Source organism: Astyanax mexicanus, chromosome 2 (genome assembly GCF_023375975.1).
Source record: "Astyanax mexicanus isolate ESR-SI-001 chromosome 2, AstMex3_surface, whole genome shotgun sequence".
Taxonomy (NCBI): domain Eukaryota; kingdom Metazoa; phylum Chordata; class Actinopteri; order Characiformes; family Acestrorhamphidae; genus Astyanax; species Astyanax mexicanus.
This window is the reverse complement of record NC_064409.1, coordinates 13,990,812-14,004,921: the sequence shown is the minus strand read 5'-3', so window position 1 is coordinate 14,004,921 and position 14,110 is coordinate 13,990,812.

The following is a 14,110-nucleotide window of genomic DNA, read 5'->3' as shown; positions in this document are numbered from 1 at the left end:
AATGGTGAAGCTTTTTTGCACTGCATACTGTACTCACAACCTCTCTGCCATGTACTCGAAGAAGAATTGAGAAACATCCTGCTTTTTTGTTATAAAGCTTCTAAAAAAAGGAAGTTAATGAAAATGAAAATTCATGCAGAAACCGTAAAGAATTCACAGTTTAGGACTAGGGTTGGGGTATGGATGAAGGTGTAGGTTAATTTTAGGTTTAAGTAGGGTGTAGGTAAAGTTTATGTTCAGGTTCAGGTGTAGATTACATTTAGGTTTAGGTTGAGGTGTAGCTTAGCTTAGAGTCCATTTGGCAAAATATCATAACCATCTTCTCTTAAGAATCTTGTTCTCAATGTTTTGGTCTACATCTAAGTCAGATTCTGAGTCTATGCACTACACATTGCAATTTCATTGTTATACATTGTTGAGGTGATTATATACAGCTCTGGGAAAAATAAGAGACCACTTAAAAAGGATGATTTTTTTTATTATTTTACCAAATTGGAAACCTCTGGAATATAATCAAGAGGAAGATGGATGATCACAAGCCAACAAACTGAAGCTGAACTGCTTGATTGTTTGAACCAGGAGTGAAATGGAGTCATCCAAAAGCAGTGTGTAAGAGTGGTGGAGCATTAAGATGCATTAAAACTTAAAAACATTTTAGCCATTTCTCATTTTCTGCAAATAAAAGCTCTTTATGCTCTTTAAATATTTTTATTTGGAATTTGGGAGAAATGTTTTCTGTAGTTTATAGAATAACAACAACAATGTTCATTTAACTCAAATAAACATATACCTATAAATAACAAAATCAGAGAAACTGATTCAGAAAATGAAGAGATCTCTTAATTTTTTCCAGAGCTCTGGTTTATTTTTCTGCAGTAATTGTTGTGCAGTGCGCTGAGGTGGATGCTTAATTCAGCAAAGTTATTCAGTGTCCTATACCTTAACTGTCCTGCATCAAGCATATATATATACACTTAAGCACTGAGTCCTGTTAGTTCACCTCTGGGTAAGCACGGATTAGTGAACACACATACACACACACACACACACACACATACGCACACACACACTGACTCTGGTGGGCAGCCTTCATGCATTATTGAAATACAGCAAGAGAACACTAGCGTTTTTCACCCGCTCTGATTAATTTAATGCTTTAAGTCCGAGATTAGGCTTCAGCCTACAGTCGGCCGTAATTAAATATTGAAAACGTGGAAGTGCAGGAATACTCGATTCTTCTTTTAACAAAATCGGAGTTTTAATTTACCTCATGCTGCGGTTACCTGCAGAGCTGGAATCTAAGTGATGCAGGGCACAGACAGTAAGCCAGGCCTCTAACACTAAAACCCAATCCCCCCCCCCCCCACCCTCCTTCTGATTTCGGGAACGGCAGTCAAATATTTATCCAGTTGATGAAGCAAACGCAGTGTGCCGCACTGACAATAATTAAAGTCCAGCCCAGACTAAGGTGAACACCAATATCCTTGCTAATAGCCTGCTTTAATCCGTCCTGGCCCGGCCCTATAGCTGCTTCCAGTAGCTCTCCTCAAGAAGTGCTGGACACGGTTTGTGTGAAGTGTATTTACTGCATGATAAATACAGTGTGTGAACGCTGACATTTAGCTGGAGAGCTTGTTTCCGGCTAGAATGCCTTTTTACCAGAGATGATTAAAGGAGTTAAAGCACAGTTTATACAGCTGTTTACTGAAACTCAGGCCGTCTACTTGAGAACAGAGGCTCGGACAGACCCTGAGAAATGTGTGAGGAATTTTCTTGATTCATCATCAGTGTAACATCTTCGCCTCTTCTTCAGAAGATCAAGCTCAGCTTGGACTTAAACAGTGTGATTGTCCAAACACAGAGCACAGAAGGCTATGGGGATCATATAAATAATAATAAAAAAAACTTCATTTTTTTCCACTAAATAGTTCATATATTTAGAGATGCAACTAGTTTTGCAGAGTAGAGTAGAATATATATATATATATATATATATATATATATATATTATTCAAGTGTTCATGTTAACCCGCTTACCCTTTTTTTTCTTAGATCGGAAATCCAGTTGGGAAATCTGATTGAGAGAGACTGATTTTAGTAATCATATTTTTTAGCACATGTATACACTTACTCTGATTTCTTTTAGTTTTCTAAGTCTGTGTATGTACTCAAACATACCCATAAAAGAGGAGAACAGCATTGTGTTCTATCAGAAACAATAAAAACAATATAATTTATATTTGCAAATAGAGAATATGCATAAGGGCATAAAGCTGCAGCAGGACTTTTCAAGCTTACATAATTTCTCGCTTTTGTAAGATTATTCGGTTGTTTACAATATTAAAACACGTTTATTGCCTGACTCATGAATTGAGTTTTCCTCTTATCTGATTGGCCAACTGCATGGAACCATGTGCAGTTTGATTATTAAGCTCAAGTTATGCCTTTTAGATTTTTAAATATCATAATGTCTCTTTTTGAGGTATGGGATCTACATGTTTTACATGTTTTAAACAGTCAGTTCCAGAAGAAGATGATCTGTTGGAAGCAGGAAAAATGAACAATCATAAAAAAAAAAAATAAAAAAAAACTTTGACCAGTTTGAACCAGTATGTGATGGTAGTCAGCTGGGTCCAAACAGTAAATAGTCCAAAATGGATGATAGGTAGTTCTTTTTTTTTTAACAATAATGTCTTTTATTGCTTAAAAATATATATTTTATTTACATTACAAAGCCACTATATTGCATACTAAGCTACAAATAGCATTTTCAGAACATCTTGAACACCTAGAACATCTTGGTGTGCGGAAAGCTAATATATTATAAAAATATTTTCTCTACAAAACACACATATTAACATTGTCTTTATAGTACATGTATACATACACCTATGCACATATACACACATGTACACATAGCCACCTCTCTGCACACAAATACACAGTTTAACAGGCTATAATATATGTCAGTTCCAGGTATGTTATCAATGGTTTCCACCATTTCTTAAATAAACCAGTGGTTAGGTTTAGCTTTGCAGTTATTTTCTTCATAAATAAACTTTTACCCATCTCTCTTTCCATTGATTACAGTGGGGGTGGATGATAGGCAGTTCTAAGAAACCAAGATGCACTGATGCAAGCTTCAGAGGTCTTGTAGTGTCCTTTGCCTCGAAAGAACAGAAGGAGACCTGCACAATATTAGGCAGGTGGTTGTATGTTATGTTATGGCTTATCTGTTTAAGTCTGCTATATCAAATGTAAAAAATAAAAAATGTATTCCTCATGATCTCAGCATGTCAGGACAGGTTCACCTATTGCCTTTCAGGCTCTGTCGTTTTACTTTACAAAATGCTTGACCTGAATGGTACCAAACTTTGAGTCAGGTGTGCTGAGCACATTGTACAGCTCAGCTGTGAAAAAGGGAAAACGACTGAAGTAGAGTGGTAACTGGAGGACTGGAGGATGTCCACCTGCTGAGAAGTGTTTGTGCATGTGTGTGTGTGTGTGTGTGTGTGAGAGAGAGAGAGAGAGAGAGAGAGGGAGAGAGAGAGAGGGGGAAGAGAGGGAGTTCAGAAGGTGTTTGTACCTGAGTACCCCTATTCAGGTTTGTGTCAATGAATATTTCCCTCTTACTCTCACTGTCTCACTCTAGGCCCTTTAACTCTGAATACATTTTTACAGGCAAAAAAATGCATGTGCAGTTTTGAAAAATGTATATAAATGTTATTTCCAACACTGGTTTACACTGTGATGCTGAGTATATGTTTTATATTAACCTGCATAAAAAAATACTCATTCACATTCTTTGTGCAGTTACAAATTCTCATCAGAGAAGTCTCTGAATCTCCAAATCACCCAAACTTACAGAATATCGCTTTAAACAATATCCTCTTGAGAACCTGCGTCCTCATATGAGGACATTAAATTTCTGCTTCACTGCACCATGATTCTTAATGTTTTAAAACATTGACCTTTGGCCTCATATGGAGACACTGCCCATACCATTTAATCACATGACAACAGCACAATCAATTGATGTGAAACAAAGTAGCGGGAATCCCAGTCAAAGGTTTTTACAGCAAGTCCAGACAGAAAAACGGGCCAGATATCCAATTTTATTTTTGAAACTAGTTTATTTACTCATTTTGTTTTTGGACTACAAATCATTTTAAATATTAAAATAAACTAATGTCCCCATATGTGAACGACTTTCTGTGCAAAGACAAAGTTTAGTTTTTATACCTGCACACAAATCTCAGGAGGATATACATTGCGGAACATAGAAAGGCTAAGGAATAATGGTGAGTTTTTTTTTACAGTGACTTTATGTAGAAGGTTTTTTTAATGTAGTTTGTTTGTTTTGTCTTAGGCTGTTCATGTCCACAAAGAACCACAAACTATAGCGTTAGAAGATTAAAGAGAGCAGAAAGCGGACAGGGAACAGAGAAAAAGGAAGAGTGGATATTTATTAAAGCGAGTTAATGCGAGTCTTACATAAGACTGTGTAAAGATTCCAGTACATTGAAAATCGCATCTTCTAATCCCCCCCCACCTCTCTCTCTCTCTCTCTCTCTGCTCTTTCACAAGGTGATAAGGCAGCTAAAGGGGAAAGGTAGGTGTTGTTATCAAAGCGTGCTCTGCCCTGCTTTGGATGGATGAGTGTGAATGCATGTGCATTTTTTTTTCACCTGACATAGATGCATGAACGAATAAGCCTGACTCTGACTGCAGTGTGTGTGTGTGTGTGTGTGTGTGTGCTAAATTCAGTGGTATTTTTTACTTTTTTTGCCATACATTTCAACATGCTCTTCTAAATGTCATCTCTAAGCCAGGGACTAGCAGTATTACTGCGGTGATTGGGAGCTGTGTGTGGAAACAAGTCATCACTGGTGAAAGGGAGGATTTCACAAATCACTGATCAAAGTTGTCTAATTATGTAAATCATGAATTCTCCAAATGTCAGCATCGGCAAAGCGGATTAGAATTTGCCAAGGTAAATGATAAATCACCAATCAAGTAGACACATCAACACTAATTTAGTCCGTAGAAAAGAAACGCTTTCAGTCATTTTACTCCCACTGCTATCAAATAAACAGCAGAGTATTTTGAATACATTGAGACATGTTGCTGAAATATGAAAACCTTGCTGTTTTATCATTTCTCTCAACAGTATTTATAGCACTAGCAGCTCTTTATACAGTGCAGGCCGTAAGTATGGACACACCTTCTCTTTTTCAATGTGTTTTCTTTATTTTCATGACTTTTTACATTGTAGATTCTCACTGAATATATATAATCTAGTTTCTTCAAAATAGCCATCCTTTGTTCTGATTACTGCTTTGCACACTCTTTGCATCATTCTCTCAATGAACTTCAAGAGCTGGTTACCTGAAATGGTTTTCCAACAGTCTTGAAGGAAGGAGTTCCCAGAGGTGTTTATTAGCACTTGTTGGCCTCTTTGCCTTCTTCACTCTGTGGTCCAGCTCACCCCAAACCATCTGGATTGTGTTCAGGTCCGGTGACTGTGGAGGCCAGCTCATTTTTACTTTTTGTTAACTCCACATGTGTTCATTCATAGTTTTTCATTCCGTGAGAAGCTACAATGTAAATAGTCATAAAAGTAAAGAAAACGCATTGAATGAGAAGGTGTGTCCAAACTTTTGGCCTGTACTGTATGTTTTGATGAATGGAGAAGTAGAGATTAACCAAAGTGACTTCAAATAAGAAAAAAAAAATGGTTTCTTTTATTTACTTTGACTTCTATCTCATTTCAGACAGTATGAACCCAAGATATTTCATATTTCAAGTCAACTTTTTATTTTATTTTATTTTTTTAAAGGATTTTCCTTTTTTCATTGCATTCCTTCTCATCACCCTTGAAATATGTTTAGAATACCAAGCTAAAACATCTTAAAGTGTCCAACAATATGGGTTTGATGGGTTTTAAAATTCTTTTTTTTTTCACATATTCTTTATTAGGGATAGTTAGGGCTTCTTCTTTCACAGCTGTTCTTTTAAAATGTTTGCAGCATGTGGTTTTGCATTGTCTTGTTAAAAATGCATTACGACCCTTTAAAAGATGTTGTCTTCAAGACAACATAAAAAAATTACATTAATGCTTTATGTTTTATCCTTTTGGAATTGTTGCTGATAACAGTCTGGATGGTTCTATTCCTCTTTTGCCCAGATCACACAGAGTCCATATCTCCCAAAAAAAGATATGACATTCAAATGGTTCCAAGATCCCAGATGCCTTTGAACCCAGAGATATCCACTTCACTTCTGGACATGGTTACCCTAAGGTTTATGTGTTGGGCAGTAAGAGATCATGGTTGCTTAGATTTGTCTTGCATACTTTTCCTCAAGGCAATGAATCTTGAAAGTCTTCCCGATCCCTTGAATCGTTTATTGATTTATTGGAACCACTTTAAAATAAGACTACCTTTATAAAGGGTTTAAAAAGGGTTTACAATTTGTTTATTAATAATTACTAATTAGGTTGTAAATGCCTTAAAAATCATTAATAATCAGTTATAACACATACTGTACGTAGAAAGGGCAACAATATAGATGACTGTGGGTTCACTATTTGACAAACAACAGGTCATTGTTGCCCTTTCTACGTACAGTATGTGTTATAACTGATTATTAACGATTTTAAGGCATTTACAACCTAATTAGTAACCATTAATAAACTAATTGTAAACCATTTATAAACCCTATATAAAGGTAGTCTTATTTTAAAGTGGTACTGATTTATTTCATGATTAATTATCATAATAATGACATTATAAGACACACTCCAGCACAGAGTCTTTCAGGTTGCTTCTCCACCTGTCAGTCTGTAAGGTGTAGAAAGGTTGGCCTACATAAATCAGCAAAGCCTGTGGAATCTTATCAGCAATCAGAAGACCTCATAGGAAATAGTCTATCCTCTATGTGCAAAGCGACATTACACATGACAAAACAGCTTCAAGGAGATGCTATCAGAATGTAGTCTGACAACGAGCAAGCAGCATGTGTGTGGAAGGTTGTGTGTGTGTGTGTGTGTCTGTGTGTCTGTGTGAGTGTGTGTGTGTGTTGCATTGTTTGGCATTTATCTCTGCTTCCCTGGAATGTAAATTTGGCAAAGCTTGCTCCATGCAGGCCAAGGGCCTGGCCTTTTTCCCTTTTTTTCTCTACTGAAGTGCAGGCCACCCTGCTCGAGCTGCTGTGCACCCTGCACTGATCTCCGAGAACAGCATTCATGTTCATTGATCTCTCATATTGATCTCTGACTCTTAACAAATAATATACAATCAAATAACACAATCAGGAGTGCTTACCAACGACACCAGGCAGCCCGTTAAATCTATAGCTAAAGCCAACACCCCCTCGTTGGGTGTGTGTCTGTGTGTGTGTATGTAATGGTCGTACTCGTAAAGTCATTTTAAGGTTAATGAAATATGGTGCTTATCAGTGGGGAGGGTATTCCCTGACTTAATATAACGCAGTCAAACTCATCTGAAAGATGAATTCCCCAAGGTAAGATATTGGGAGAGATGCAAATGCATAAGGCTCAAATTCAACATGACACTACCAGGGGCCCTGAGCCAACAGCGCAATCATTAACCCTGAATAATGGCTGTTTATCTACCAAACATCAATTTGAGAAACACACCTGAAGGTTTCCTGCTGGAGGCATTGGTAGGAAATGATTGGATGGGTGGATGGATGGATAGATGAATGGATGGATGGGTGGATAGATAGATTAGACTGTTTTCATGCATATTCTCTGAAAGCTTACTAATACAGACATAATAAAGTAATACCGCTGTAAACAAAAATGTAGGAGCAGTGTAGCCAATAGTCCAAAGGAAACATGGCCACTGCCATAAAAATAAAAAAATAATTAATTCAAGTCATTTACATCACTGTTGTCATAAACATTTCAAACTTTGCTTAACATCAATGCCAAGGATCATGTAAAAGATGCATAGATGTTCATTTTTGTTAATACTACAATGAGACTACATTAATGAACAGTCATTACAACAGAATTACTGATTACTGATTGACACTAGTTAACACATTATTAACAATTACAAAAATCAAGTCTCAAATCACTGTTATTCACAATGTTTTTAAGCATTAAAATTTTTGTAATGTTTAATAATGGCTTAATTAGTGTCAATTAATAATTGGTTAAAACATTATTTTATTTCGTTTATTACTGTACTGTTAATTGATGTACCCTTGTTTTAGAGGGTTACCAATGTTCATATGTAAAAGGGATATAAATGAGCCTTCAAAAAATGTAAGCAACATAAAAATTTAATTAATTAAAATTAATAATTAAGGTCATGTAAATATAAATCTCTGCCCAGCTTCTCTCTTTGTTTGTCCTGTTATACAATTTTTGGTTTGGAGCACTGTAGAAACAATTGTGTGTTTCTACAAGAGTTTAGCCTCATTTTTGTTTAGGGTTTGCTCTTTTCTTAGCTAAGCTGCTATTGGTCATCTCACACAAGAGAAGTGTGAAAACTCATGGTTTTAGTTGTAAAAATATAGTTTTTAAACAGTCACCTACAATATACCTCCCATCCAGGTAGGGCTCATTAAAATATAATTAAATTTGAGTTGTCCAGTAGGCTAATGCGCTGCCACTATGGTCTTGCCATGTGCTACCAGAGCCCTGCGAGAGCACAATTGGCCTTGCTCTCTCTGGGTGGGTGGGTAGATGGCGCTCTCTCCCCTTATCACTCCAAAGGGTGATGTCAATCAGCACAAGGCGCCTGTGAGCTGATGTGTCGGAACCGAGTCGCTGCACTTTTCTTCGAGTGTGCTGTGATGCTACTCAGCAATGCGGTGGCTGACTTCACTTGTTTTCATGTGTAAGAGGAAGCATGTGCTAGTCTTCACCCTCCTAATGAGTCTAATAAGTGGGATGGGTAATTGGCCTTCTAAATTCTGGAGAAAATGGGGTAGAAATTAGGAAAAAAAACATGGTTAAAGTGAGGCTAAAAATCATGTAGTGTTTGGCAGGCTTTAGTCAGTGCAGTGCTGCTCAACACCAAGACCCAGGAGACAGTCAACCCTCTTCCTTAATTCGAGTTGTCCAGCAGGCTAATGCGCTGCCACTATATTCAGGATCAGGTTTAAATCCCATTCATGCAACTTGCCATGTGCTACCTGAGCCCTGCGAGAGCACAATTGGCCTTGCTTTCTCTGGGTGGGTGGGTAGATGGCGCTCTCTCCCCTTATCACTCCAAAGGGTGATGTCAATCAGCACAAGGCGCCTGTGAGCTGATGTGTTGGAACCGAGTCGCCGCACTTTCCTCCGAGTTCACTGTGATGCTACTCAGCAATGCGGTGGCTGACTTCACGTGTCTTCATGTGTAAGAGAAAGCATGTGCTAGTCTTCACCCTCCTAATGAGTCTAATAAGTGGGATGGGTAATTAGCCTTGTAAATTGGGGATAAAAAATTGGTTAAAAAGTAGACAAAAAAACATGGTAGTGTTTGCCAGGCTTTGGTCAGTGCAGTGCTGCTCAACACCAGGACCCTTTAGGAGACGGTCAACCCTCTTCCTAAAGGGTTCTGCGTCATCCTAGTGATAAAGTATCAAGTATAGAGTGTAAAGTGTAAAGTCCTCACAAATAAATCACAAGTGTTGACTGTCGGTGTAATTATTAATGACACTTCTCAGTAGGGAGGCGATTGTCCAGTCCATTAACAACACACCGCTGAATAAGAGAAAGAACAGGCCACACATTTGGGTCTCTGGGATGAGAGTTATTTGTGCGGGGGGTACAAACCCATCGGAGGTTTGCGGCCCTTCATTGTCCGTCTCTGTGTTGGATTGTTGGAGATTTCTGGCGGCGCCATGAATAAAAGATCAGAATCTCTCTCTCGCCAGCAGACCATGGTGTTCCTCACACACACCATGGAACACACTGGAATAAACTTGAGAGAGAACAAAACATTAGGTATTACATCCCATTTGCATGTCATTAGTAAGACGGGGGCCGCCACCCCCTATGGGTTATTCCCTTATAAATATATTTAAATATATAAATATCATGAATACATTAATTGATATTGCCCTCACATCCTCGCTAAAAGCATCTAGGCTCTTTATCATTGTATCGCTGGCTCTCTCGGGACTGGGCGACGTGCATGCAGACACCGGACGGACAGACGGAAAGACAGCCCAGGCACACACACTCACACATACAGATGTCTGTGGTGTGTGTGTGTTAATGTGTGCGTGTGTGTTGGGTTTTTTTGCCCTCCTTCTGCCTGAATCGGAGCTAGAACCGTGTAAGTTCTCCTTCTTCTTTTTTTCACGGTTCACCGCGAAGAGCAATTACATCAGCGTCTGCAGGCCTGAAGACGTGAGCATCGCTCAGGGCGAACACCTGGCTGTGGTTACAGCAGCGGCAGAGAGGGGCACAGGCCAGATATGTGAGTGTGTGTGTGCGTGTGTGTGTCCAAGTGTGTGTGTGTATGTGTGTATGTGCAAGCCACTCTGATCTACTCCATACACACCACCTCAGAGAAGCCCTCATCCCCTCCTATCACATCCTATTAATATTCTGATCCTTCATTGGAGAGTGCTGAGGCCACCTGCGTTTCACTCACAGCCCGCAGTCTCCTGCACATCAGCTGCTTCTGACCACTGCCTAACTCACTCTTCTGCTCAGTGTCCACAACAAGCCGGAATAGTAGTGCTAAGACACAGATGTACAGTACAAAGCAGGTGAGGAGATGAGGAGCCACCAAAAGTGGCTCTAGTTGCACTAGTGACATTTTTTAAATCCACCCTTAACCACATGAGAAACCTCCCCAGCAAACATCTGGATTTGAGTCGAAAAAATTATGAGTTTCTTTGATTTTACCAAATTGAAAACCTCTGGAATATAATCAAGAGGAAGATGGATGATCACAAGCCAACCAAGCTAAACTGGAGTGGCATAAAGTTATCCAAAAGCAGTGTGTAAGACTGGTGGAGGAGAACATGCCAAGATGCATGAATCACAGGATTGAAAACCACCAGGGTTATTCCACCAAATATTGATTTCTGTACTCTTAAAACTTTATGAATATAAACTTCAGACATTTCTCATGTTCTGCAACTAAATGCTCTAAATTACAATATTTTTATTTGGAATTTGAGAGAAATGTTGTCTGTAGTTTATAAAATAAACAACAATGTTAATTTTACTCAAATATATAACTATAAATAGCAAAGTTAGAGAAACTGATTCTGAAACTGAAGTGGTCTCTTAATTTTTTTTTCAGAGCTGTATACTATATACTTTTGATTTATTTGTCCACCTGTTTTCTAGGGCAAACATTTCAATGCCTCAACAAAAATATGTAAAGAAAATTGGTATTAATGTTTCATTTTTGGGAGGTTTTCTAAAAACACCAAATCCAAATTATACATTCAAGGTCAAAAATTCAGTGGTTCAAAAACTTATTTACTGTCTTTAAACCGTTTGCCCACAGTGTCCGGAAGTACGGATGATGAAAGGATGAATGAAGTCTTCCTCAGAATTCTTCAGCAAAACCTCCAACTATTAGCAACTGATTAAAAGCATGGGCACAACTGATTGTTTCAACACAGCAGTAACTCCAGTGAAAGGACACCAAAAGCTCATTTAAGGGAACAGCAATGCTACTTAATCCTTCATGCTGTTTATTGTTGAGGTAAAAGTCGTGTTCCCCGGTTGTAGCATGTCTTTACTGTTGTCTAGGTTCATTTCAGTCAGTGGTGCACCTGTGTTTTACGCCGCCAAAATATGAATACGGCAGAAATGTACCTGAACACACCTACCTTCCAGACCAACATGCGTAGACCATCAGTGTAGATTTATCACTGAACTCCAACATTACTTTAAAGCTGTGGGCACATGGCGTCAAAATAGACTGTAAGGTACGGGGTGTAAGATAGGAATGTGCATTTCGACCCTTCACTATGTACCAAATGCATGCTCCAGAAATCAAGTAGAAAGGATTTTCTGGACAGTAGAGATGAAAGAAGAAAATAAGAAATCCCTGATTTCAGAAGAAATAATCAAAAAGCAGCTGTCCCAATACTTTTGTACTCAAATAAATAAACTCTAGTAAACAGAGTTTAATTAGCTCTGGAGATTCTTCAGTGAGTAAAGGCTCTAATAAAGCCCTATTAAACAGCTCAGACACAAAGCTTTGTAGAAGGCCGTTGTTTATTCATCAGTGCCTTAAGGGTAACTTTAAAGAAAAGTATGTTTGATGCTGGCCCCCGATTTTCAACCCTGCTCTTTTATCATCACATGATCACTGATCTGACCAATCCCACGCAGCCTCCCTGCATCACTTGTTGCTGGCGGAGAGCCGCCGCACACCGCTTAGCCAATTAACGGCAGAATAAACCCAAACAGATTTCAACTGATAAATCTTTAATGATACGAGGGATTTTACACAAACGCACACTTGACAGTGCTAAATTAAAGTAAATACTGCACATGATTAAAATTCCCCCGGCTGTGGGAAGATAAATGTTTGAATAATTTATCAGATTTAATTGACACGACTGTGATGTTGTAAACAGAAATGTTTTGATGTTCGTAATACATTTTGACATGAAGAGATTTTTTTTTTTTCACCCTTTTTGGGACGGATCCAAGAAAGGCGCAACATAAAGTGTGACAGACGGAAAGTGCGGCGTGTGAAAGTGTGTGTGTGTGTGTGTGTAATAGGGGGTGACTAATTTATACTCCAGCCATGATTTCTGTAAATGAACTTTCAGTGCTCTGTATTTACATATTGCTGGAGCTCTGAGTGGGCAAAGCAGGGTAACGCCACCGGGTATCTTATAATAACTCATCTGAGAAAAAAAGACAAGGAGTGTGTGAGAGGCGAGGAGAGAGGCGGGAGGAGTGTGTGTGTGTGTGTGTGTGGAGGAATGTTTTGCAAACACACCGGTACACAAAGCTCAGAGCCTGCCCGGGGCTAAAGCACCTCACTTTGACCCTGGTAAGTCAATGCTAAACAAGCATGTAGATACAGCGGGAGAGTGATTCCACAACCAGGCACATTTACTCACTCACACAGGGCAAGGGCTGGTAATATACGCTTCATACACACACATATATATATACACTTCATACAGATACACACAACACACTCTTCAACTGCAGAATTGGGGGCCACCTGGGCCATGGCATGACATATTAATAAAAAACATGGGACAAAAAAATGTATCTATATCTGTGTGTGAACATAAGTGATGTTTTACACATTCTTATCTAAATTAATTTTATAAAACCTGAGTTGATATGACAGTGTTGGGGGAGACTGTAATACAGAGGGAACACTGTTAGTGCTTTTCCACCGATGTGGAACCAACACCAATTTGGTTTGCAAACCTAATTTTAAACAGGTTTGCCACCGTGTTTCCACCAACAAAAGTAGGCTCTGTAGCCAGTTTTCCAAGGCGGCCGCGACCAAACGCTCGCGAGAACTGCGACCTGCTTTCCGACCTTTAGTTCTAACAGTTCTACAAGAACTACTGGTTCATTCTTTACAAACTAACATACAGACACTTTGGCAGAAACTGGAAAAAGTCCGAATATGTCTGTGAAAACCAGAAAATGAGAAACTAATCCACCTGAAACATTTATTACACTCTACAACTGTAGGGGGAGCCCACGAGCACAACATTTCAATTCTACCTAGTGGAGCTTTAAGAAGAATTTTTGGATATCTATGCTTTACTGGAGTAATTCTTTTTCAGACGACTTTTTACTTTTGACTTTTTACATTTTCACACAATTATCTGAACTTTCTGCTGCCACTGCCATGCTCGACTATAGGAATGGTATTCTTGGGGTCGCATGCAGTGCCGTCCTGTCGCCAAACGTCACGGGTTTGGTTGGCACCAAAGACCTTGATCTTGGTCTCATCAGACCAGAGAACCTCGAACCAGTTTGCCTCAGAGTCCTCCAAGTGATCATGAGCAAACTGTAAATGAGCACTATAGGACCCTGTGGTGCAGCCTAAGCTTTTGTTCTTAATGGCATTTTCCCCTTTACATCACTTTTACTTTTATACTTTAAGTAGTTTTGAAATCAGGACTTTTACAC